This window comes from Mauremys mutica, chromosome 5 (assembly GCF_020497125.1).
Source record: "Mauremys mutica isolate MM-2020 ecotype Southern chromosome 5, ASM2049712v1, whole genome shotgun sequence".
In the NCBI taxonomy this organism is placed as follows: Eukaryota; Metazoa; Chordata; order Testudines; family Geoemydidae; genus Mauremys; species Mauremys mutica.
In genome coordinates, this window is record NC_059076.1 from 126,542,716 (window position 1) to 126,568,355 (window position 25,640).

General features: G+C 45.5%; 1 protein-coding gene across 1 annotated transcript in view; it reads left to right on the forward strand.

Moving 5' to 3' along the window:
* The first annotated feature begins 1,987 nt into the window (after positions 1–1,987).
* Positions 1,988–25,640, forward strand: part of FAM53A (family with sequence similarity 53 member A) — a 144,088-nt gene continuing 120,435 nt past the window's right edge. Inside the window, exon 1 of the mRNA XM_045019601.1 lies at positions 1,988–2,094. The gene's annotated coding sequence lies outside the window, so the exon portion shown is untranslated. The remainder of the gene's footprint in view (positions 2,095–25,640) is intronic.

Consider the following 25,640-nt stretch of genomic DNA (forward strand, 5'->3'; position numbering starts at 1 on the left):
TATTTGCAGGGGTTGCTGAGCTGAAAAATAAAGATTCCTGACCTAATAGTCACCCTCATTGATATCTCTTTGTGGAAAATACTGTCTGCTTGTAGCCTGTTCAAGTGTTTGGCAATGTCAGCGTGGAGGCATATTCTCAGTTGGCAGGGCTTTGCACGCTTTCGGTGTTAAAAATGCTGCAAAAGATTCCTTCCTCATTGCACAGCACCACACATTGAGATTATGAATGAATGTGTGCTTTCATTTTGTCATTTGCAACAAAAATATTCCAGTTCCATCCCTGAAATGATATGCTAAGCAAATCCACACACACGCACACACACACATATCTAGCACTCCAATGCATCCAGAAGGCAAACTGAGCAAGCCCTTCCAAACACTATAGCTGTCTTTTTACAGCCTTTTAGAGATTTAATGGAAAACATGAAATTGGCCCATTTGCCATGAAAAATCTCCATGAAAAATGTGAAATGCCAGTGTTTCCAGCAAGGTTTTGCTAACAGCATGTGCACAGAGAATAGTCTGAGAGCCATGTATGCAATTGTTAGGTCAATATAGCTGAGCTGGAGAGAAGAACACAGGTGGCAGAGAGAGATACAGCCTTGACTAAGGGCCATCTGGTGTCTGCTCTTGGGCTGTCTCAGGCAGAGCCTGCAGACCAGACCATTAAGAACAGTGAGGGGAGGAGAGGGAATGAAAATACCGAAGCTTGGGGAGAAAAGGACCCCAATTCTCCCAAAGAAAACACTACCCCTTCTCCTAAAGTCCTTGGGGTTATTTTTCATCTCCCCTCACACACAACCCTGATGCTATCAGCGGTCTAGTCTCCAGCATTTTAGCTGCTTGACGTGGGGGGTTAAACTATTCAGAACAATTTTGGAGAAAGGGGCCCTTCCCTCAAACTCTAACCCTGTGAGAGAAGCTACAGCTGTCTCGGGACAGAGAAGAAGACCCCTTCCCTGTGGGCACCTTTCCACCTTCTCCCTCTGCTGCTCATTGGTTTAGCTCATTGGTTTAGCCCCTACCTATCCTGCATAGTGTAGAGGTGTCAGACACACTTCAGGTGAGGGTTGGTGTGTGTGGAGGGTAAGGAACAGAGGCACTGAGACGTAAAATCAAAATAAGGAAATTGTAACGCTGCCCCCATCCCCTTCTTAGATCGCTGCGGAGTTAAGGCCGAACATTGCATGTGTCTGGTGACCTTCCCCTGCCGTGTAACCTGTTCTCTAAGAGATTAAGTGCTCCTGCTTCTCTAATGGCAATGATCAGTACATGATAAATACAAGACAATTTGATGCATGGCTCTGTAATTCACATAGATTTCACCACTAGATACATGCCCCCACCCACCTTCTTTCAAGGAAATATATATATTTGCTTAAAATAGAGGTAGTTACCCTATCTTGGCATCATATTTGCTTGAATTTAAAGATTGATTATAACAATCCAGTTATCTGCAGTTGCAGGATGATTATCTAAGCAGCCCTGAAATATCAACCTAAAAATCATTGGGCAAGAAAATGATTTGTCAGGAATTATAGCAGAAAGATTATTTGCTCTGAATTTGAAACGCGGTTATTTGCAGCTGCTTTGCCTGGGCCCACTGATGCTGTCCAAACAGGATGAGATATGCATTTGTGCTGCCTCTATCAGTGTTTGCAGACTTGAATGGGAGACACTATGGTCATATTTTTGTAAGTATTTATTTTTACAGCCATGAGTTTGCAGTCACCAAGAAGTAACTTTAATACTCTTTGAAAGATACTTTATCTTAAGTGTCCAGGGATTTACAATATCATATATTTAATATATGAATATAGATATATATTTAATAGTTCTCACATGAAATACTGAGAGATGTCTAGCGTGTGGGAGTTGAAAGTAGAGAATTTCTCTGCACCATCAGGCATTCACTACTGTCCGAGTTCTAATCTCTTTAACAAAACAAAGGATGAGCCCAGTGACCAGTAAGCCAGTTGCTTCTGTATGAATTCTTAAAGCAACTGTCAACTTTCTGCAACTCTTCCAGCCTTCCATGGCAAATAGTGAAAAGTTGGACTTCAGTGGATTAGCCCTTCAGAGTGAAAAATCTATGTAAGTTTCTTGGCAATGGAAGGATCACTTATAGGTCTTTAAAAATTATAATTATTTCATGAAGAGATGCCATTCCCTTAGTCCAGACACCTCCAGCAGTCCTACAGCTAGACCCTGAACACTCTCAAAGAACTTCAGCGCAAGTGGTCCTGGTGACTTCACAGGGACTACTCATGCGCTTAAAGTTGCAAACATGTTTGAAAGCTGGACTGGAGCTGGGGCTAGATCCACACATTGCAACACCTGCCTCTTAGGGCCTCTGCTGCCTACTGGAGTTAGGTGTGGAATACACAGCACCGAGTTAGGCACCCAGGCTCCCTATACAATGCATAGGGACAGTTAGGCACCAAAGACTAAAAATGGGATTCTTAGAAGCCAGCAAGATGAGCAGGGAGCTGCCTAAGTTAGCCAGTAGGAAATGTCAGGGCAAGAGTGAGGCCTAAACCCTGCCCCTCAAAGGCAGTTAGGTGCTCTAGGCCACAGGGAAGCACTTCTCTCCATTTGGGATTCACAGCCCTATCCTGGGGTTAGGCACCTAACCCATAGGGGCTGGAACTTGGGGTGCTGCTGCACCTCCCTGGCTTGAAGTGGTTTCCATCCTATGCAGGATTTACAGTTTGGTTCAATGGCTCTCAACACTGCCTGATGTGGAGCAGGGATAAGCCAGGTCAGCCCTTTCTTGCAAAAGCTGGAGACAGAACCACCCCTAAAACCAAGAGAACTCACTAAGGATGTAGGAGACCCAGGTTCAAGTCCCCATTCTGCCTGATGTGGAGTAGGGATTAGAATCCAGGCCTCCCTCCTCTTAGGAGAGTGCCCTAGCCACTGGGCTAGGGGATATTCTTAATCTCTCCTGTTGAAATTGTTGCACTTTGTATGAAATATTTAAATATTCACTGGAGAAGAGAAAGAGCGAGAATGATTATATAGCCTGCTGGTTGGGTTACTCACCTCAGAGACCCAGGATCCAGCTATCAAGACCCTGCACAGTAAATGTATTCTGTAAGGAGAAGATTCTCTTCCCCATTCAATCCTCTGCCTGCCAGTTGCAATGCCTTAGTCCGCAGCATGAGCGTACTGGTGCGTGCAGTACTGTTGTGACTAAATGGACTGTCACAGGTGAGCTGGACCCTTAACAGGGTTGGGGCACAGCCTCACCTCCATGTCAGGTTTGGCTCATCTCCCACAGGTGAAGGAACTGACACTAGGAGTCACGTGATGGGAGCACATGACTAGCAACTGGGTCTGCTGGTGAATATAAGAGCAGCCTGCATGAACTCTGAGCATGTTTGGGGTGCAAGCCTGGGGGAAGAAAGTAGATGATAGCTCTCATGGGCTTAGTGGCAGAAGGACATACAGGTAACAGGAGGCTGTTGAGAGCTATATCTCTGTTGAGGGTCCTGTGAGGAGCTGGACCCTGCTGGGTAAGAAGCCCCAGCTAGGAGAGCTGCAAAGGACTGTAAGACTTGTGGATGGGCTATGAGGAAGGGAAAGCCCTGATAAAGAACTGGGAAGACTTTTTACCCTCGAGAGATGGCTACATGGGTGCTGAAGCCCATTATAAACTGAAAGGGCTAATTCTTCCTGAGAGAGGCTGGGTGGAAGACTTGTGTTCTGGACTTTGTTATTAAACCTGACTCCCAAAATGAGTGAATTAGTGAGAAAAGACTCATGGTCTGAAGTCAGGGTCCCTCTGGATTAAGAGAAAACTGAGACAATAGTCCTGAAGCCTGGAGAGTAAGTTCCTGGAATGTATTTCAAAAGAGATGTCCCAGGGAAGGCTACCCTAGCATGGTATGGCACTTGCTATTTCTAAGGGGTAACTGCAGGTGAAGGCATTCTTAGGATAGGACCCAGGAAGAATATTGAGAAGGACAAATAGACACTTTGGTTGAGCACAAAACTCACTTCTACTTTCATTGCCGCTGAGAGCTTCAAAAGAAATAAATCATGTGACATTGGTGGCAGTCATGGCAAAGTGTGTATTAACTTTAATCATCTCTATATATTGCACTGAAATATTTATAGGCTTATTTTGTAAATAAAATGTGTCAGATTTACAAGCCTGAACAGCAGACATAAAATAATGGATGTAACTCATAACAGTTTATGAAACACGAGATTCCATTACTGCGATAAAGTACACTCCATTGCCAAGCCTATTGCATGGAGACTTCCCAAGCCAAGGGCCAGGGGATTTCATTACTCACAGTGCATAACCCCTTACTCCACAAGTACTTGTAGTGCAATGCGCTCACTGGACCATTGATGGGGCAGTACATTATTCAGTATGAATAAACATAGTGCAATCTGGCCCCAAGCGAAAGGGCGCAAATAGGAGTTTGCTAAGAAGTTCTCATAGCAGAGCAAAGGTCTCTGGCAATGTTTCAGAGCAGGCTGACCTAAAGCTGCAGCGCTTTCAAGACTTGTTCTTACTTGAGTTAAACAAAGGTTATGTATCTGGTACTGTTACCCATTTTGAGCTGAGTAGTTTGCTAGTATTTGGGGCCTCGAGGGTTGTTTCTTTTCTTCTTTTCCTTTGCTGTGAGAGGTCCTTTTATGGATTTCACTTCCGTCAGGGTTTAATGATTTGAAAGCTGTCAGTCCCAATACTGGCTTTGCTGGTGTGTTTATTAATCAGAAATCTAACTTCAGACATTTTCCTTTGTACCTGCATTTAACACTGCATTTCTCTAGTATGTGGCATGGATGCCCCCACCGCCTGCTGCTCTCACTGATCCAGGAAGTGTTAGTGTCATGGTGTGGGACTGACTTTTCCTATATTTTGTCTGAGGGATGCAGTTTACTTGTGCCCCAGTGTCAATTTTGAATTTCACGGGTATTTATTCTGGACCCATTACGATAGTTACAAATGCTTCATCACTGGCCTTTTCCTTATTCTTTATTGTAGCCAAAAAGGACACTGTGTCATTGTTATGAAACTCCTCTCCTTGGAGGTGCTCTCCAGTTTATCTAAATGTTCAGGAATACAATGCAAATGAGACCACCTCAGGCCTCTCTGAAAACCCCCGCTTGGCTCTACAGCCAGCAAAATCTCTGAGCAGTAGGGATTCCCAACTGTGACCTGCAGAGCACTTGCTGGTGGTCTATGGCTGGTCACATGGTGCTGCCCTCTCTTCCTTTCTACTAAATGAAGCCAAAAATATACTGACAGGTTTCAGAGTAGCAGCCGTGTTAGTCTGTTTGAATCTATTTCCCTATGTTAAGTTCTCCTCACACCTTCTATGGGCCATCTTAATTATCACTTCAAAAAGTTTTTTTTCCTCCTGCTAACGATAGCTCATCTCAATTGATTAGACTCTGCCTGTTGGTATGCATACTTCCACCTTTTCATGTTCTCTGTATGTATAAATATCTCCTGTCTGTGTGTTCCATTCTATGCATCCGAAGAAGTGAGCTTTAGCTCACGAAAGCTCATGCTAAAATAAATTTGTTAGTCTTTAAGGTGCCACAAGTACTCCTGTTTTTTTTGCAAAAATATACTGCCTCTCTCACTTCTGTGTAAGCAATTGCTGTAATTGCTGCAGGGGTGTTATGTGACGGTGGATGGGAGCAGAGGGGTAATGACATTGAGGCAATCTCTCTATTTAGATGTAGTCCATGCCATGGAAAAGTATGAGAACTCCTGCTTTAGAATGGTTGATAATTTGAGTGGAATTTTCATAAGCACCTAAGAAAGCTGAGGGATCCACTGCTATTGGCACGACACCCTTAGCATATAAAGGCCCAATCCTGTCTCCCCTGCTAGGCCAGGTTCTGCTACCCTCCCTCTCTGTGAGTAGTACCTTGAAGTCACTGGGACAATATGTGGAGAAAGATGCTACTTGAGCTGAGTAAGGGCTAGATTCTGAGATCTGACGTGCACAGTGCGTAGGCGTTGCAGGATTGGGCCTTAACTAGATAACTGAAATCGAAGGAGGGATGTGCTAGTATTTTGTGTTGTTGTCACTTCCTTCTTGCCAAAGGTTCTCAGGGTATAAGTAATAAGTTTGCAAAATGCTTTTGAGATCCTCAGATAAAAAGGCCTTGATAAGAGTGTAAAGCACAGCTGTGTTTTTAAAGCCAGTTCTTGTATGTGGGAAACTTTGAGAAAACATCAGTGTTTTCTAGTGTTTTGAGATTTTGTTTGACAAAAAATCAAAACCCCAATATTTGTCAGTAAATATGTTCAGATTTTGGAAAAATCTTCAGTTTCTGAAAACCCAACACTTTAACTGAAATTTTTGTTTGTCGGTTTGTTTTGTTTTTTAATTAAAAAAAAATCCCTGAAAATTCTGACCAAACGGAAAATGTTCTGAATTTTTGTTTTGGTCAAAAAGCCATGTTAGTTTAAAAAAAAAATTGAGGAAAACATTTTGACCGGCTCTAGTGTAAAGTTTTATTGCCATCACAATATTCCTACTCTTTTTCTGATCTGTTCTGGTGGCTGCAGATTGTCCCACATTTACTGTGTAAAATGAATCACCCCGTTCGTATACCTGTCTTAATGTGAAGGAGGTCTCCCTTCCTCCATTCCCTTATGTAACTGAACCAGTCTTTCCTTGGTGAGAAATAGCCAGGGGAAGGTAAAGCCTGGGGATATTACAGCACTGCTTATACACCCACTGAAGCATTCTAAGCTTACCAATTCCTAATGTAATTGTTCCCTTTCATCAGGGGAGGGCTGGTAGAGTGTGAGAATCTCCTTGTACCTTGCAGGCAAGGCTTAACATACTTTGTTATGGAAGCAAAGGGCAAGAGGGGAAAAGTCTCCACTGCTGTCTCATTCCGTTGAATCTATTGTCTTCCCCCTTATGGCCCTGATCGTGCACTATTAAAATCAATGGGAACTTAGCCACTCACTTCTGTGAGTGTAGGACTGAGCCCTAGGCTGGGACCAGTTGCTGTAGTATGAGTGTAGGGAGTCTTTTGGCTCATTTTCTAGTTTGTGCCCAGCAAATACTGATAGCTGCTTTCAACTACCTGAAAGGGGGTTCCAAAGAGGATGGATCTAGACTGTTGTCAGTGGTAGCAGATGACAGAGCAAGGAGTAATGGTCTCAAGTTGCAGTGGGGGAGGTTTAGGTTGGATATTAGGAAAAACTATTTTAATAGGAGGGTGGTGAAGCACTGGAATGGGTTACCTAGGGAGGTGGTGGAATCTCTTTCCTTAGAGGTTTTTAAGGTCAGGCTTGACAAAGCCCTGGCTGGGATGATTTAGTTGGGAATTGGTCCTGCTCTGAGCAGGGGGTTGGACTAGATGACCTCCTGAGGTCCCTTCCAACCCTGATATTCTATGATTCTGTGATTCTAAATAAGGGCCTGATTCACCATTGCATTGCTCCAGCTTTATGCTGATGTAACCAGTGAAAGCAGCAGTCAAACCAAACAGCGTGAAGGATCAGGCCCACTGACCCTGCCTAAATTTAAAAAGTTCCCACAATTGAAAAAAAAACGGAGGAGTCCTTGTGGCACCATAGAGACTAACAAATTTATCTGGGCATAAGCTTTCATGGGCTAGAACCCACTTCATCAGATGCATGGAGTGAACAATACAGAAGCAGGTATAAAGACATGAAAGGATGGGGGTTGCTTTACCAAGTGTTAGGTCAGTCTAACGAGATAAACAGTGAGTCAGCTTCACCGGTGCTGGCAGTGCCGGGCGCCCTGGTGCAGATGGCTGGCTGGATGCTGCCAGAGATTTACAGACCAGCAGGTCTAATCCATCTGGCATTAAAATGACAGTGGCAGTCAGCAGCCACCTACAGGAGGGCTCCCAATGTTGCTAGCACTGGTGGAGCCAAACTGGCCTTGCCAATGGTGGGAATTTTTTAACAAACTTCCCTACTGTAGACAGGGCCCGTGGAACAGGACCAGACATCATAATCTGAGTCACACCAGGGGTGGGGTTGTTCATGAGGAACTTTGGCTTCAGGCTTCTGTTTCCTTGCTGCTCCCTTGGCTCGATGGTAATTGTACCTTCTTACTCAGGTTTACCCTGTGCTAATTAACATTTATTTTGCAGCGATTAAGCCTTTTTTTTAATCCTCTTATTTCTGATCCTTATTTTTTTCGGTCTGGCTGTCCGTTAACAGCTGTGTAATGCTCAGCCAAGCTAACTGCAGTGGCAGAATTCTTACAGCTGCTATGCAATGGCCCTGTTCGCTGGCAAGTTTGGACAGGAGTCCATCAGCCCCTGTCTTTCTTGAACAGGTGACTGTGGCTAAGGCTGCGAGTCTGTTACGGAGCTCACAGAAGTTACAGATTCCATGAATTTCCGGGACCCGTGTGACTTCTGCAGCGGATGGTGCAGCTTGAACTGGGGCTGCCCAAGCAGGTCAGGCAGCCCCAGGGCCAGCTGCACCGGCTGCTGCTGGGGCAGTCTCAGGTTGCCGTGTTCCTCCCTCCCCTGAACAGCAAAAGTGTGTGTGTGGGGGGGTCTCAGCTGCCGTGCCCTCCCCCACTCTCCAGCAGCAGCGGGGGTCCCCCCCCAACATCAGCGGGTATCCTGGGCTGCATGCCTCTGCCTGTCCCTCCCTCCCCCCGCAATGTCTCCCTTCCCCAAAGCACCCATGACACCCCCTGTCCCAGAGCACCCGCAGCACCCCGGACCACCCTATGCCCTAGAGCACCCATGGTGCCCCTGGGCCACCTCCTGCCCTAGAGCACCTGCAGCACCCCCAGACTTCCCCCTGCCTTAGAGCACCCGCGGTGCCCCCAGGCCACCCCCTGCCCTAGAGCACCAAAGATTCAGTCAGGGTATATAGTACAAGTCATGGACAGGTCACGAGCTGTGAATTTTTGTTTACTGCCTGTCACCTGTCCATGACTTTTACTGAAAATAGTAAAATACCCATGACTAAAATGTAGCCTTAACTGTGGCAAAGTGACTCTCCAGCTGGTGTGCCATCTTGAGGCTAGATGAATCATGACAGGATTTTTCTCTGTAGTCCAGATCCGCTGGTGGACCCCTTTTGCCTTCTGTCTCAGCCCGCCGACTGGCTCACCTTTGGTCTGACGCATTTCAGGGTAAACCAGGGTTTTCTCTTAATAGTCCTAGGACCTTACACCTGGTTGACGCTCCTGGTCCAGGCACAACAGTCCCTCTGGCTCCTTATGTCTGAGGTCTTCCCGTAAGTCTTCCTGGTGAGGCTGTAGGAGAACCCAGTTCTTCCCTCTACCCTGGATTCCAGCCCAGGGACTCTTGTAGCAAGTGGTTAAGGCCTGTCCAGTCAGACATCTTGCATCTTCCCTGGCCTACTTCCTACACTGGCCCACCTTCTCAGGGGGCTTGTATTCTCAGCGGGGATCTGCCCTGGAGTCAAGCCCCTCGTCCCAGTTCTCAACGTAACAAGGGAAAGGAAATTAAATGAACAGAAATAAAGAGTAACACCAGCTTCTCTGTGCTATCAGGATCCTCCAGCCAGCTGTCCTATCACTTTGTGCTCCCAGGCAACCTAAGGTAGCTCAACTCTCTGCTATGCTGCTCTCTAGGAGCTGAGGATGAGCAGTGTCCACCTGTTCGAGCTGGGGCCTGTTGCACTGATCTGCTCCCTTTTTAAGGCTCCTCCTCCTCCAAGCTTGGTATGCCTCACATGCGCAGCGAAGCAGAGCTGCCTGAGCCCCAAGCTGCTCTTTAACCCCATCTTGCTTGGTGCAGGCTTTGTGCACCCCAACACAGAGACCTGACACTATTTCCATTTGAATGAGGGCAAACATGATGGCTAGAAGTGCTCCAGTTGCCAGAATAGTGTTCACTGGGACTCTCGCCTCTGAGCTGTGATCTGTTCCCTATCTTGTCTCTTATACTTTGTCTGGACACACTGAAACTGTAGAGATTCCTCTTGTAAGCCACATTTCTCTAAGTTATCACATAACCACTGTTACTGTGGTATCTGTTAATAGCATTACTGAGGCCATGTGTCTCTCCCTTGCATGAGCAGCCAGCTTTTCTGGCCACGTAGGGGGAAATGGAGCTCCGAGGGGAATAGCCCCTGCACTCTCTTCCATTGCTGCCTCAAGAACAAGGACTGTAATGCTACCTCGCCATTACCAGGGCTTCCTAGCCCATTGCATAAGGGCGAGGCACCATCTGTCCCTTTGTGCATGATGATTGGGGTGTGATTCCTTTCTATTGGGATTCTCTCCAGAATGGTGACGTGCATTTTGGAGAATATCTGCTCAGGGATGATCTTTTCTGCTGCTCTGAAATACTGCTTCCCGTCTCCCTCTTTTGTGTTGTAACTTACCCATTTCAGTACTCTCCGGAGCTGCGCAGAGGAAGGCTGCCTGTCTTCCTGAGCCTTTGCTGTCTTTTCCCTCACGAATGGCCATGCCTGCTGTCCATCTGGCCACCCCAATTGGGGCAAAGGCGATAATGAAACTAGAGACATTTCTAACAATCAGATCTCTGAATCTTCTGAAGTATGTATACTGTAAGGACATAATGAGTGGGGTCCCGCAGGGATCAGTTCTGGGTCAGTTCTGTTCAATATCTTCATCTATGATTTAGATAATGGCATAGAGAGTATACTTATGAAGTTTGTGGATGATACCAAGCTGGGAGGAGTTGCAAGTGCTTTGAAGAATAGGATTAAAATTCAAAATGATCTGGACAAACTGGAGAAATGGTCTGAAGTAAATAGGATGAAATTCAATAAGGACAAATGCAAAGTACTCCACTTAGGAAGGAACAATCAGTTGCACACATACAAAATGAGAAATGACTGCCTAGGAAGGAGTACTTCAGAAAGGGATCTGGGGGTCATAGTGGACCATAAGCTAAATATGAGTCAACAGTGTAACACTGTTGCAAAAAAAGCAAACATCATTCTGGGATTTATTAGCAGGACATGAAAAGTAATTCTTCCGTGCTATTCTGCACTGATTAGGCCTCAACTGGAGTATTGTATCCAGTTTCTGAGCCCCACATTTGGAAGGATATGGACAAATTGGAGAGAGTCCAGAGAAGAGCAACAAAAATTATGAAAGGTCTAGAAAACATAACCTATGAGGGAAGACTGAACAAATTGAGTTTGTTTAGTCTGGAAAAGAGAAGACTGAGAAGGGACATAACAGTTTTCAAGTATATAAAAGGTTATTACAAGGAGGAGGGAGAAAAATTGTTCTTCTTAACCTCTGAGGCTAGGACAAGAAGCAATGGGCTTAAATTGCAGCAAGAGCGGTTTAGGTTGGACATTAGGAAAAACTTCCTAACTGGAAGCACTGGAATAAATTGGCCAGGGAGGTTGTGGAATCTCCATCATTGGGGATTTTTAAAAGCAGGTTAGACAAACACCTGTCAGGAATGGTCTAGATAATACTTGGTCCTGCCATGAGTGCAGGGGACTGGACTAGATGACCTCTCGAGGTCCCTTCCAGTTCTATGATTCTATTTTTGGTGCTTGTGAACAATGCCAGCTAGGCATCAGCTTATCCACAGAACAGATATACCATAGGCAGTGCCAGTGTGAGCTCCTCCCCCATTGCTCACCATGTCGAGGAGTGAGACCAGGGCTCCATCTCCATAGCCTAGTCTGCCCTTGACTTCTCTGCTCAGGCTGCCACCAAGATGTCAGCTCTGGTGGTGGTTGATGGGATGTGACACCTAGAAGTGGATGGAGACCACCACTAATGGCACAGTCCAAGCTGGTAACAATTCTTGGTCACTAAGGGCCTGACTCAGCTGCCATTGAAGTCAGTGGAAAGACTCCCATTGACTCATGAGCTTTGGCTCAGTCCCTAACACTTGTGCTGAGTTTGTGGGTAACCTGGAATATGCCCTGGCAGTTTCTATCTAACTTTAACAGCCTTGCCAGTCAAAATAAGTCTGAGCAGCCGTCAGCCCATTTCATGGGGAGACTAGATAGCATAGGCACTCCTAGGCTCTCTGGGAACTAGGAAACCAGAAGGTCTGCCTGTGTCCAGTAGCCTCAATAAGGAATCCCCTTTCTACGCATTAGCATGGAGACTTGGCACTTCTCTATTGCAAGTGGGATGTGGGAGTCTCTCCCACTGAAGTGGCTAGAGATTTCAGCTGGAGTTGTCCACATGCATCTGGGGGTATAAGATGGCAGACTGTATGTGAATGAGGCCTGGTCTACACTACGCGTTTATACCAAATTTAGCAGCGTTAAACCGATTTAACGCTGCACCCGTCCACACAACGAAGCCCTTTATATCGATATAAAGGGCTCTTAAAACCGATTTCTGTACTCCTCCCTGATGAGGGGAGTAGCGCTGAAATCAGTATTGTCATGTCGGATTAGGGTTAGTGTGGCCGCAATTCAACGGTATTGGCCTCCGGGCGGTATCCCACAGTGCACCATTGTGACCGCTCTGGAAAGCAATCTGAACTCGTATGCACTGGCCAGGTAGACAGGAAAAGCCCTGCGAACTTTTGAATTTCATTTCCTGCTTGCCCAGCGTGGAGCGCTGATCAGCACGGGTGGCCATGCAGTCCCAAATCCAAAAAGAGCTCCAGCATGGACCGTACGGGAGATACTGGATCTGATCTATCAGAGCTCCGTTCCAGAAGACGAAATGCCAAAGCATTTGAAAAAATCTCCAGGCTATGATAGACAGAGGCCACAGCAGGGACTCAACACAGTGATGTGTGACAACCGTAATGGAAAGCCAAAGAATCAAATGGACGCTCATGGAGGGAGGGGGGACTGAGGACTCGAGCTATCCCACAGTTTCTGCAGTCTCCAAAAAGCATTTGCATTCTTGGCTGAGCTCCCAATGCCTGTAGGGTCAAACACATTGTCGCCAGTGGTTCAGGGAATATGTCGTCAATTTAACCCCTCCCCTCCTCAAAGAAAAGGGAAAAAAATCGTTTCTCGCCTCTTTTCAATGTCACCGTATGTCTACTGGATGCTGCTGGTAGACGGGGTGCTGCAGCGCTAAACAGCAGCATCCTCTCCCCTCCCCTCCCCGGTGGCAGACGGTACGGTACAAAATGACAGCAGCAGACGGTACAATATGACTGGTAACCGTCATCGCCAATTTCCAAAGCAGCAGACGGTGCAATAGGGCTGGTAACTGTCTCTGCTACCTTTCAAAGGCAAATGAATGCTGCTGTGTAGCACTGCAGTACCGCGTCTGTCAGCAGCATCCAGTACACATACGGTGACAGTGAAAAAAGGCTAAACGGGCTCCATGGTTACCATGCTATGGCGTCTGCCAGGGCAATCCAGAGAAAAAGGGCGCGAAATGATGTCTGCCGTTGCTTTCACGGAGGAAGGAATGAGTGACGACATTTACCCAGAATCACTCGCGACACTGTTTTTGCTCCATCATGCATTGTGATCTCAACCCAGAATTCCAATGGGCGGAGGAGACTGCGGGAACTATGGGATAGCTATGGGATAGCTACCCACAATGCAATGCTCTGGAAATCGACGCTAGCCTCGGTACATGGACGCACACCGCCAAATTAATGTGCTTAGTGTGGCCGCGTGCACTCGACTTTATACAATCTGTTTTTAAAAAACGGTTTATGTAAAATCGGAATAATCCCGTAGTCTAGACATACCCTGAGAAACCAAGGTCTTGCTTACATGAGCAAAGTTGCGCTGGTTTAACTTATATTGGTTTTAAACCAGAGCAACCCCCTGTGTGGGCACTCTTGTTTTGGTTGGAGTGGCTTTTCTGGTTTAGCTTAAACAGACTCCTAATTCATTTAAATCAAAATAAACCTAACTTAATATGTAATTAGAGACCACACAGAGGGTTGCATCAGTTTAACTAAATAATGCCTAAATAATTGGTACAATTTTCTCATGTAGACAAGTCTTAAGGCTACTAGATAAACAAGTGATGTAAGAGAGGATTTTAAAATTGTTGCAGCCCACAAGTACCTTTAAGAATGGATTGAAATGTATCATTTTCCTTTTACATTTTCAGAAAAGCAAAGCAGGGAACGAAGCTATTAAAATAATACTGGCCAATTAAGGGTGTGTGGAGAGTGGGTTTAACAGGAAAACTAGAGCTGCTGATGATACAAAGCTATCATACCTTTGTAGCTGGGAGTGCCTTGTTCTGCAAACAGGAGAACTGCCAGGAGGCCACAGATGTACAGCATATGAATGGCTGAAAGACGTGAATATAAGGGAGAGGCCTCAGGGCTAAATCCTGATCCCATTGAAGTCAGTGGGAAAACTCCCATACACTTAGTGGAGTTAAGACCTGGCCCTTAGCCCTCATTCATTTGTTTCAAAGTGCACTTGTGCAATTGTGCTGATGAGCATCAGCTGCTTGAGGAAGGGAAAGCCAAGGAGGAGGTGGCACAAGAATTGTGAAAACAAAACTGGCCCTGCCTGAGCCTAGCATTTCATTTTGGGGATCTGACTTGCATTGCCAGAGGGAAACATCCTTTCCCCCTCATGTTATAAGCTACATCAAAGTGCAACATGCAAAGCAAGATTTCGGTATCCCAGTTCAGTAAACAGTAACATTTTCAGAGGAGAAATTGCCTGTGTATTGGGCAGGAATATGGGACTGTAACGTACAAGGGTTCGGACTATTTTTGCGGCTATTCTGGAAAACCTTAAAACTAACAATCGGGATTCTCGGTGAAAATGGTGGCCTCTACATCAGAATTCATTCCTGTAGAAAAGAAGTGCATATGACAATATTACTGGTCTCTTTACACAGCCCATCTTACCCATCGAGATCAGAGCGCTTTGCATAGGAAGGTAGGCATCATTATCCCCTTTTAAAGATGGGGAACTTGAATCACAGAAGTGAAGTGACTTGCTCAAGGTCACATAGGAAGTCAGTGGCAGAACAGGGGCTAGCACCCAGGTTTCTGGACTTCTAGGCTAGTGCCCAGTCCACTAGACCATGCTATAGCAAGACCACTAGTAAATAATTAATACAGACACTTTTTCAAAAGAGTCAGGGGCAGGGATGCAGTGACATGCAGGTTGAAACAATTTTTACACTGTGCCATTAGCATCAGGGACAGTGGGTTTTTGTGTGTGTACTAGATGTAAATCAGTCCAGTTCCAGAACATGGACTGAGCAATGGCTTAATCGTTCACACTGCTATGTATATTTTTAATAAGTTTTCTTAATGCATCTGTTTGACAAGGGACTCAGTTCAGCTGGGATATGTTTCCACTAACATCCAAAGTCAGCTGGAGAAACATGTCAGCAGTATAAATGGAATCATTCAGTAACCCTCAGGTCCACAGTTGTTTTAAATAATACCCAGATAATGAGAGGTTCCATAAAAGCCGTATTAAACCAGAACTACTGTAGTGATGGAAACCTACCTAAAAAGGCGTCCATGTGCAAAGCAAGATTGGTTACAAATAGTCTGGGGTTTAATGCTGTCTATCATCATCTGAGTATGCTTGAGGGCCATTATGGGGCTAGAAGGTGGACCATGTGTAATGCAGCAAAAATGTTAATGGCTGTTTTATTAAGTGACTGTTTGCCATCTGCTCCTTTATTTTACCTATTCATCTCTAATTTCAGAGAGACAACTTGCTGCCCAGAAAACGAGGCCGCCTTATGCTGATCTGGGGCAAAGGAAGTGATGTCTAATCTAGCCTAATGCAGAGAGGGCAATTTATATTATAAAAGCAGGGTCAACAAGGCCTAGTGAGACAGAGAGTGGAGTGAGTCAGGGCTCAGGAACTGAGCAATCTGTAGTTTCCTGGGCACATTTTCAAATCTCCCTGCTCCCATGAAAAGAGGGGCAGTTGAGAAACATCTTGGAAAGAGAAGAGAGGCTAAGTTCAAAACTATAAAAGCGTAGCTGCACAAGACTCTTGTGAACTCCTTTCTGCCAGCACAGTCTCCCAGCACACATGGTTTTCCAATCTTATGGTGACATTCCCACCACTTCAAGATGTTATGGGAGCCAACCCTTTGCGTCCTTACACTAGCAATTGCCTGTGCCTATATGGATGGTCTAGAGAAGGTAAAAAAACCCTTCTCATAATAACAAAGGGGCATTCATTGAAATTAAAAGGCAACACATTTAAAACTGATACAAAGGATTTTTTTTCTCCCATAATACAACATGGGGAACTCATTGCCACAGGATATAATTGAGACCAATAGTCCATTAGGATTCAAAAAAGGTATAGTCATTAGTAATGGTGATAGAGAAAGGGGGGTTCATTTTTTTTTTATTTTTTATTTTTTTAGAAAGGATTGAAGTCCTGCATAACAACCCTGGGTTATGCAGGTGCCATGGCTGCATCCTCACAAACGAATCTCACCAATGCCCTGAATCTATTTACAGAAGAAGCAAGCAAGCTTGGTCTCCAAGTGCATTGGAAGAAGACCAAACTGATGGAGGTGGCTGATGGACCCTCTATTCCTACCCATCCTAACGGATGGACAAGAAGTTAAATTTGTCAGCTCTTTTGATTATCTTGGCTCTGTTGTCAGCAAGGAAGAGGTTGTCTTTGCTGACATGGAGCATTGACTCAGCAAGGCTGCAGGTGTTATGCGCACTCTTTGGAAACTTGTGTGGTGTCAACACCATATATCAACTTGGACTAAGATGCATATCTAACAAGCAGCAGTGGCTTCTGTCTTTTTGTATAGCTCTCAAAGCTGGGCCACCCCAGAGATGCAAATGCACTAGCTAGAAGCTTTCTATATGAAACAGCGTTGACAAGTTGAAGGCATATGGTGGATTTATCATATGATGAATAAGGGTGTCAGGAATCAGACCAACCAGCTGCCAGTGGCTTCCCAAGAGACCCAATGCCTGTCAGGTGGCTTGGCCATCAGCCCTGTATGACAGAGTCTGTACCAGCTTGTCAGATTTATACGTTTGAGCCAACAAAAGCTGGATGGAGAAAACCTCACGGGTGGCCTCACATACGCAGGAGGGATGGCATGACTTTTGACCTCGCCTGCCTCAGCCTTAACATAGAGCAGGCCGCAACATTGGCAGGAAACTGGGCTTTCTGAGTGATCCGAAGTGTGCGCTTAATGCTCCATGAGCAGAACAATTAATGAATGAATATACGTCCTCATGCTTCAGGGCATAATCCATGTTCTAACTCTTAGGGGTTAGGAAGAAACCATCACTATGGATTGGTTACTCCATAATTGTCCACTGTGATGTTTCTTGTGTCTTCTGAAGCGTTTGATGTCTGCCGTTATCAAAGAGGATACTGCACTAGAGGGAACAACTGATCTGATCCAGTATGGTCTCCATGTTCAAATTTCCTACTAGTTGCCAAAACCGTCTCTTCCTGTCTTCCCTAAATATTCCAGTCTTTGCTCATCTGCCAAACAATACCCATCTCCAATATGTTATGTGAAATAGTGAAGTCTTCTTGGCATCCCATACACAGCTTATTTTGTATATGGGCCCATAAAATCTAGGGTCAGCTTTGATTCTTTGCATAGGGCTTATTTTAGACCTACACAGCCTCCTAGAGTGTCTGGTGGTGGCTACGCAGTGAAATTGCCCATGTGCTCCTAGTTTTTTGAAGCCTAAGCAAAGAAGTAAGGAGAAAGCCACGTTAGTGCCAGCCTCCATTGGAAACCTTGGAAGAATGGGCCAGTGAACAAAGACCAGATGCCCAATTCTTCTCCCTAACCCCTTGTCCCTAGAGGAAAAGGAAACTGTTCCTCTACTTTAGCATGAGACAAACCCTTCCCACAAATGGCCACGCTCTCCTCTCCTCTTCTTTTTATAAATGGCTTTAATAGAGAGGCCCAAACCGGAACGTGGAATCCAAACCCCATTGGTGCATTTCATACCTGAAACTGCCGGATCCAAGCCTACCTGTCTGGTTCTGGATTGGATCCAAGTCAGGGAGGGGGCCTGTTTCCCAGGTCTATTGCTGATGTGACTGACCAAGATGGCGGATAACTCATGAGAACAGCAGATTGGGTATACCAGTGGGGATGAGAGAGCAGATAGAGGTTGTGATGTTACCCACATGTGAGTGGGGCCAATATTTCTTGAACACCTCACAACATTTCAGCACATTTTTATCCAAACTCTCTCCCTGATTCAGTCGCAAACTCCAGCACTAACCTGATTCTGAACTGGAGCCAGGTCTGAACACCACTTTCTCAGCCCCTTCTTAGTCTCTGTTCCACTGGGAGGCCATAATCGGCTTCAGCTGATGGCGTTTACCTCCACGCCTTATAAATAAACCATCTGAAGACAGGGCCCTTTTCCTTTCCTCACTTCAGAGAAGTAGTTTAACCCCTTGCTGCCAGGCTATTTGTGGAGTACACCATCCTAGCACCGAGGTTCCTAAACATTTCCTGGCAGAGTTTCCCTGCAAAGGATTGATTGATGGACAGTTGCCCCACCTCCTGTGACATGGCACAGCAGTGGCCAGATATCTTTTTTTTTTTTTCAATAATCCCCTTTCTCTTTCCTGTAGTTCTTCAGATACTGTTCTCCTACAAGACTTATGCTTTATTGTTCTCTTCGCTTGCCACTCAGCAGAAGGATCCTGGAGCACCTATTGGTGGCTCCTAAAAGCAGGGCCTGGTATGTTCTTGCAGCTGGAGTTCTGTGGGAGCAGAGAAGAGAAAGCTGGTGGCTGCCGTGGGCAGTACAAATGAGCTAGCTGCCCCTGGGGCTGGCTGTATTAGTGGCTGCTCTAGGAACAGAGATGAAAGGCTGGCAACTTTCAGGGAGCCTTCTCCATAGGAATGTATTTGCCGTGGAATCATGGATCTGAGCTCTGTGCAGCTTTCTCCTGTACTCTTCTCTGTCCTGTGCCCCACCCAGAGTATTTTGTGGCTTCCAAGGCTGGCAGGGGCGGCTCTAGGTATTTTGCCGCCCCAAGCACGGCAGGCAGGCTGCCTTCGGCGGCTTGCCTGCGGGAGGTCCCCTGTCCCATGGATTCGGCGGTACGCCTGAGGGAGGCCTGCTGAAGCCGCGGGACCAGCGGACCCTCCGCAGGCATACTGACGAAGGCAGCCTGCCTGCCGCCCTCGCGGCGACCGGCAGAGCGCCCCCCGTGGCTTGCCGCCCCAAGCACGTGCTTGGCGTGCTGGTGCCTGGAGCCGCCTGTGAAGGCTGGGAAACCATGACCTGTCACGATGTGCATGAACAAAAGACTTAATGGCATCTGGTAAAGGCCACAGATTTCAAAGGTGTCTAAAAATTTAAAAATGTCCATCTCAAAAAGCTGAGAGAATAAGTTTCCTATGGCAGCTGAACTGAGCAAGTGGCAGGATTAGTAGTTACACGATGCTATTTCACTTCATATAAGCTGATCTTCTCTAGCCATAAAAGCATCACTTCTCCTTTTAGTCCATCAGACAAGCTATATTAATTACCCCCCTCACCAAATAATGCATCATTCATTTAAAAAAACCCAACATGATTTGGAAGACATCCATTTTGTCTTTCAGTGAATATTTTCCTATTCATTGGCAAATGACAGCAATTTTTTGTGAAAGTTAGAAGGCTGAAAACTTTCCAATGGCTCTATTGTTCAATGTAAGCTTGTATTTCCTTTCCTATTACATCTCCTGAGCTCACAGTGCGTTGTACAAGCCATCTAACCAGCCACTGAAGTCAGTCTGTCTTTTGGCTGACCTATATGAAGTACAAACAAGTTTTTCAGTTTTCTTTTGTCTTGTATAAAATGAATCATAATGGAAGCAAACTGACGTAGGAGTCAGTTTAAGGCCTTTGACAGAGAAAGTGCCACTGAAGATCAAACGAAGAAATCCCAGATTCTGTTCAGCCCAAAGATTCTCGTATTTCTTGATCTGACTTTAATAATGATACTTTACCCTCTTGTAGCACCTTCTTTCCAACATCAAAGCCTTTTACAGACATAAGTGAATTTAGATTCATAATGACTCCCACCCTTTGAGTATTATCCATTTTACAGATGGGAATACTGAGGTACAAAGGAATCTCTTGCTTCTAATTGTGGATGCCCAGCTTTAGACACCTAGACCAAAATTTTCAAGTGTCCAGTAATTTGGGGTGCCTCCATTGTTGGGTGCCCAACTGGAGCTACCTAGACACTGATTTTTCAAGGTGATGAGCACCCAGCTCCAATTGAAGTCAATGGGAAAATTTGGAAGTTGCTTATGAAAACTTGGGGTTACGTGTTTTATCCAATGTCTTGCATGAAGCCTGTGGCAGACCTGTGAATCCCTGCATCTCCATTCTGAGCTTTAACCAGGTACTATTTAAAAGGCTTTTATATAGTTATTGCCGTTATACTGAAACAAAACTTTCAGTGTGCAGGTGTTTTGTCCACTCTGTCGGAGCTGTACTCTTGTTTGAAAACATTTTTTTCTATGTGGCATTTTGATCAGAGATGGCCCTATGAACAATGCAGTCACATGTGGTGCCCATTATCAGCTGACACACAGACATGGGAACAACAGCAATAAAGTAAATTCTCCCTTCTCCTTCTCTAGTCTTCATGACTTCTTCCGCTTTTGCCCCTTCTGTTCTACCTCTTTCCTAGGTGTTAGTCGACTGCCCTCTCCTCATTCACGCCCCCTTTCCTGAAAGGATTCAGTAATGACCCATCAAAGAGATGGTGTGACAGGATGTACAGGACATGAAAGGGTTAAGGAATTGCTATGGGCTTGAGTGAGCCTCCTTGGCCATGCCAGACCTGCAAGATGTGTCAGGCCTTGAGGTCTTGACATTTTCTGCATAGCCACCAAGGACTTTGAAAACTAAAATGTTTTGTCAAATCTCCTCCTGCCCCCACTGTGCCTTACTAATATTAGACTGTGATGATGCAATTAGTACTGATTCAGGATTTAAACCTGCAACCTGTTGGTCTAGTGGTAAGAGTTTTACCACTAAGGGAAGCGTGCTTTTATCAGGAGCATTGCATGGGTTTGTAACTCTAACACTACCCACCTACACGGAGGCACGTGTGACCTTTCAAACTCCCTTTTAGCTTTCAAAATGAAAAAGAAAAGATGGTTTAACCACAGTTTGCATTTTGTTGCATGCAAAATGGACCTCTTTTGTAGCACAGAAGGCAGAGTTACCATCTGATATCTGTTTTGTGACCTAGTTAAATTAAGCATGGTGGTCTCAGTTCGTGTGTGTGTGTGTGTGTGCGCGTGCATGTGTGCAAGTCTCTACATGGCAAACCACAACCAGAATTTACAGTAAATGGTTCTCTTGCTGGCTGCCTTGGAAAAGAGACCAAGAACTCAGTGGGCATGGAAACTTGAATTAGTTTCTTCTTGCTACAGAGTCTGTCTAGGCAATAACTGTGGTGGAGCAGCCTGGGAAACTTGCACGCCTGTTACCTGTGCTGTACCTGTTCTTTGGCTAAACAGGCACCTGAACATCTAAGTTTCAACTCTTCCATCTGTGCATTTGGCTGTTGTTGTTGTTGTGGGGGGATGGGTGGAAGGGTGGTTGATTTTCATTTAAAGAAGGATGCTGTTGAGATACAGTTGTTTCTAAAGCTTTCCAAATGGCGAGTCGGGGCAGGCATTTTGCTCTCTCTTTTTTTGAAGCAGTTGTGGGGGAGGTAGGCAGCGGGGATGCTGCAGGCATCAGCATTAGGCCTGGTTTTATTTAGCATCTTTATTAATGATGTGGGAGAGAGGAGAAACAGCCCGCTAATGAAATTCACAAGTGACTTTAAATGGAAAAGCAGTGCAGACATTGCAGAGGGCAGAGAAGTAAGACAAAGGAGTTTCTAGCCATGGGGGCCAGGGAATAACAAGATGACATTCACCTGAAAAAATGCAAGTTGGATACATCTGGTGCATCAGAGAGATGCTGGACGAGGCTCGTGGGAGCCTCTTGTGAAAGTTCGGCTACTGGATTGGAGGGCAGGCTGTGGTGGATTTTCTCTTGTTTTGGATAATGCTTAATCTTTCCTGCAGAGAGAACTGGGACTCATAAAAATATATCTTCGACTCAAGGGCTAGATCCTGAGCTGAGGCTGAGATGTATTCTGTGCATGTGGTGGGTGTGGAGGAGGACTCAAAGGTGTCCTTTATTCATGCTGCTTTGATGGTAGGATTGGTCCCACCCAGGAGGTCAGAGCAGTTTACAGACTGGCCACAGGGCCACTATGGCAGCAGGGAATCGCTAGGGGTGCCCTGGTTGTTGCCTCCCTCCTCTGGATTCACCCTTTATGCTGGCTGCTGGAGGGCGTAGTGCACAGATACTCAGACCTCAGTGGTTCAGGAGCCAAATTAGTCATCAGCATTACCCAGAAGAGCCACAGTAGTGTGAATTCACTGTTTCCTTTACTCTGTCTCTCTCTGTATGTGTGTGTACACACACACACACACACACACAAACACACACACACACACACACACGAGAACCTCAGAGTTATGAACACTAGAGTTAGGAACTGACTGGCCAACCACACACGTCATTTGGAACCAGAAGTATGCAATCAGGAAGCAGCAGAGACCAAAAAAAAAAAAAAAGAAAGAAAGAAAGAAAGAAAATACAGTACAGTACTGAGTTAAACATAAACTATTAAAAGTAAAGTTTTAAAAAAAGATTTGACAAAGGAAACTGTTCTGTGCTTGTTTCATTTAAATTAAGATGCTTAAAAGCAGCATTTTTCTTCATAAAGTTTCAAAGCTGTATTAAGTCAATGTTCAGTTGTAAACCTTTGGAAGAACGGTTCAGAGTTATGTACATTTCAGAGTGATGAACAACCTCCATTCCGGAGGTGTTCGTAACTCTGAGGTTCTCCTGTACATCTGTATATTATTGTCTTGGTTACTCTAACCAAGTATTATGATTTTATCAAGTACAGTTGGATAATTACATAGTAAAGGCCTCCTGATTGGTTAATAATTAAATCACACAGTGATTTAATATCACATGCTGCAAAGAATTGCAGGAGATACATTAAAGAGCCACTTGCGGCTCGTGAGCCTCAATGGGCATCACGGGTGTAGTGTAAATGCTACCAAAGGATTCCTCTATGCAGGGGAGGTCCCCTCAGGGCTGGATCCAGCAAGTTCAGGCCTGCTTGGCACCGGTGGGATGGTGCAAAACAGCCAAAGTGGGACTCAGGATTGGCACCCTTTTTGGAATGGCCCAGATGGCACCAATATCAGGTGTTTTAAAAAGGAAGACATGCCCAGGGGAGGATACCACTGTACCCTCGTACAAGGGCCACACCTGCAGCCTCCCACACAAAGCACCTGCACCCAGGTACACATACGCACTTGTACACCTGCCCTCCTTCCACCAGAAAACGGGCACTTACAGACCTGGGAGGGCCAAGTGGTGCTGGCTCCCTTGCTCGCTGTGAGAGAGCATAATTTTTTAAAACTGGAAAACTAATGAGTAGCTTCCCCAATCATTCCCCTCCTACTCTATGGACTCATGCACCCCCTGGCCCACGGCATGCATTGCAGTCTGCAAAGGGGCAACCCTGAAGGACTCCCTTGTTAAAAAATTGACCCTCCACTAGGAATGTTTGCTAAGGGGCACGTGCCACTTCCTGTCTTTTCCCATTTGTTGCTATGATGAAGCTTCTGCTCAAACAATGTACTGCTCCCTCCGCCCTTTTTCTTTTTTTACGCTGTCTCCAAAAATTCAGCTGCTCCTGCAGTCAGGCTTTGAACAGTAAATAGAACTATGGCAAGTCACTACCGCCATTTCCTTTCCATTCACTCCAGTCACTAATTGCTCCAGTTTAAGCAATAGCTCGCTCATGTAGGGTCCTGGCTACAGGGGAATGAGCCTAGGAGGAGTTCTGTGCTGAAGGCAGCACCTTGTAGGATCAGTCCTCATCCTAGGCCCAAGTCGGGGCCTAGGATTTGGGCCCCTCATCTGAGCCCAAGTCCAATGGTGCATAACAGCTCAGAGCTAGCATAAAGGGACAGCTGGGGTTTCCCTTCATAGGGCAATCCCACAGTCAAGCTGGCTTTATGCTACTCACTCTCCCTCCAACCCCCAGAGATGGGGAGGTTGGGGGTGGGGTTCCGGGAAGTGTGCTGGAGAGGAGAGGACGCAGCCTCGCCAGTAGAATAGCTTCAGGCAGCATAAGTTAGAGTAGCTGCAGGACTATTATAACTTACCCCAACGGCTGTTTTGGGCCTGGCAAAGCTCAAGATGGGGGGATGAAGCACCGCCTTCGCCTGCACCTCGGCACTGCTGAGGATCGAGCCCTGTAGAACAAAAGTTTCTTGATTGAAGTTCATAGCGTGGTCTGTTGGGGAGACGGTGTGCTGAGCCCAGCGGCCTGCTAGGAAAGGCTGAGGGCTTTCTAATGAGGCTCTATCCTAAACCAGCCTCCCTTTCATCCCTAATCCCTTTAGGATCTCTTGACAAGGGGGCAGGGCTCAGGTAGAACAGGGGTTTCAAAAGCCAGCTCGTAAGCAACTGGGATCTAGCAAACACGAGCAGCAAACAAGGGAGTTTTGCAAGGTAGTTTAGAGAGGGAACGTGAGAGCTACATACACCTAATAAACATTCTCTAAACCGAGACCAGTAACCTTCCTTCCCACCCCCAAGCCTCCCAAACACCCCCCGCACACACACACACAAACACAAAGAACAAACTTACAGGCAGAAGTTCAGCAGCAGAGTGAGAGCTGTCCTGTTTATTTCACTGTATGAAACATGTGTGATAACCTGCCTCGTGGGCAGGTGGTGTACATGTGCATTCACAGAAACTTGGTGGAACGATGATGATCAATGAAAAACAGTAACACCAGATTACAAAATATATAGGAATGGCAGAGTAGGTCGTGCTGATGGGAGAGTGTATCTATATGTGAAAGAAAGCATAGAATCAAATATAGTAAAACTCTTAAATGAATGAAACAGTACCATACAATCTCTATGAATAGAAACCCCATGCTTGAATAATAAGAGTATAGCAGTAGGAATATACTACCGCCCATCCAACCAGGATGGTGATGGTGACTATGAAATGCTCAGGGAGATTAGAGAGGCTACAAAAACAGAAAACCCAATAATAATGGGGGATTTCAACTATCCCCATATTGGCTGGATACATGTCGCCTCAGGATGGGATACAGAGATAAAGTTTCTTGACACCATAAATGACTGTTTCTTGGAGCAGCTTGTCCTGGAACACATAAGAGGAGAGGCAATTCTTGATTTAGTGGAGCACAGGATCTGGTCCAAGAGATGAATGTAGCTGAATCACTTGGTAATAGCGACCATAATATAATGAAATTTAACATCCTTGTAGTGGAGGAAAATACCAAAGAAACCCACCACAGTAGCATTTAACTTCAGAAATGGAAACCACACAAAAACAAGGAGTTTAGTAAAACAGATGGTAAAAGGAACAGATACAAGAGTAAAATGCGTGCAAGCTGCATGGAAACTTTTTAAAAACACCATAATAGAGGCTCAAACTACATGTATACCCTCAATAAAAAAAAGGTAAGAGGACCAAACAAATGCCACCCTGGCGAAAAAACAGAATAAAAGGGGTGGTTAGAGACAAAAAGACAGCTTTAAAAAATTGAAAGTCAGATCATACTGAGGAAAACAGAAAGGAACATAAACTCTGGCAAGTCATAGAATCATAGATTATTAGGGACCTCAAGAGATCATCTAGTCCAACCACCTGCTCAAAGTAG